The sequence below is a fragment of the Myotis davidii genome, unplaced genomic scaffold (assembly GCF_000327345.1).
Source record: "Myotis davidii unplaced genomic scaffold, ASM32734v1 scaffold1128, whole genome shotgun sequence".
Taxonomy (NCBI): domain Eukaryota; kingdom Metazoa; phylum Chordata; class Mammalia; order Chiroptera; family Vespertilionidae; genus Myotis; species Myotis davidii.
In genome coordinates, this window is record NW_006299271.1 from 150,424 (window position 1) to 152,384 (window position 1,961).

Genomic DNA, 1,961 nt, shown 5'->3' on the forward strand with positions numbered 1-1,961 from the left:
CACCCCCGTCTTGCCTGTGTCCATTAGTTAGGCTTATATGCATGAATAGATAACATTTTGTTGATCTCTTCACCTTTTTCATTTAAGTTAGTGTACTTTTCAATTCCAAGATTGCCTTTTGGTTTCTTTTTAGGTTTTCCGTCTCTGAATTGATATTCACATTGTATTCATTCTGTTAGGGTTTGGCCAGGGACATGGGCTGTGAAAGAATTCACAACTGAGAAAGGAATAGATGCAGAGAGAGGGAGTTTATTTTATTTTCCAAGGGAGGAAAGGGCCAGGCGCCTTTTGGCAGCACAGGGGGCCCAAGGTGGGGGTTGTTCTTCTGTAAGCATATTAGGGAGTAAATGGCAGCTGTGGCAAATTGGTGAAGAAGGGAGGGGGATCGGGGACTTCACCTTGACGTCTTCCAGATCCTGGAGGCTGTCCTGAGGAGCTATGGCTTGTTTGTCCTTTAGCCACAGATGTCCTACAGAGGTGTCTGTTAGCGTCTTCAGAAGCCGGTAAAACCTTCTTACAGGGAAAGTTACGAAGGGTTCAAGGCAGGGGCAGGGCGCCTTGGGTTTGAAAGGGAGGGAGTAGAGCTCTTCTACTAACTAGAAACTTTCTGATGTAATTTCCCTGGAATCATTACAATGCAGGGAAGGAGGTAATGGGGGAGGAGCAGCCCTCTTTTCAAGCCTGCCTGACTAGAGAGGCACTTTGAATAGGGAAGTCTGCAGTCTCCACATGCTTCTCATGGCTTATGCAAGGTTACCATGAGGGAAAAGAGGCCTTTTCTTGTCCTCATACATTCATTGTTTTTCTTGATTGTCAACATTTCTTCCGTTAGTTCTTTGAGCATCCAGGTAGCAGTTATTTTACAGTCTTTGTGTATTTGGTCTGGAATGAGGTCTTTCTCAGCGATGATTTCTGTTAATCTTTTTCTTTGAAGGCACCACACTCTCCTGTTTCTTTGTGTGCCTGTGATTCTTTTATTGAACCGGACACGTGAATTCTAATAACGAGGTAACTCTGGGAGTCAGATTCTCCTTCCCAGGGCTTGTTATTTTCTTAGCTCGTTTCAGTGTTTTGATTGTTGTAGGGTCTGAGGATCAGCCAGATACATAACCTGAAGGTCTCAGGTCTTTCTGAGCCTTTCCCTGGTCAGGCACAGTCACCTAATTTCCCCCACCTGTGCCTGTCCGAGATTTGCTGTCTGTCTCCTGAAAGGGGAAAAAGCAAAAATTGAAAGGGAAGCAAAGGACACTGGATCCTTAAATATCTGGAAGTCACTTCAGTAGGCAATAAATGGGCTTGCAAGAATGGGGGACATGTGACAATAATGACTGCCCACTTGGTGTCTTTGAGTTAGTGTTTTTTTTTGTGATCAGAAGTAGCAGTCAGTAATAAGTGCATAAATCCCTGGTACCTGTGAGGACAGGGTTCTTTTTTCACTCCCTGGTTCCTACAGGCTGTTGATAAGCTGCCCCAGGAGCATGTGCATAGCTGCCTGCTGTGGGAGTGGGATGGGTAGCAGCCATTGTGCAGAGAGCTGAAAGTGACTGATATTAAATCAATTTCCATGTCCAAGTCCTGCCTTAGAAACTACAAACCTTTCAGGGACACCAGAGTTGCAAAATAGTTACATCATTCACATTCTAGCATTGTAATTGTTGTTTGGGAGGGAAGAGAGATTCTTGGTGCTTCCTACCTTACCATCATCCCCGACCCCTCTCCTAATCTGTAATAATAAAAGGGTAATATGCTAATTAGACCAGATGTTCTTCCTGATGACATGGATGAAGCCAGGGCTGCAAGAGAAGCCCAGGTCCCGGGTGCCAGAGAGAAAGAGAGATCAGTTGTGAGAGAAGCCTTAATTCGTTGCCTCCTCTACACATCCAGACTGGATTGGGCCCGAAACCTGGGTGTGTGCCCTGACCAGGAATCAAACCACCACCTTTTGGTTATAGGAGGACACT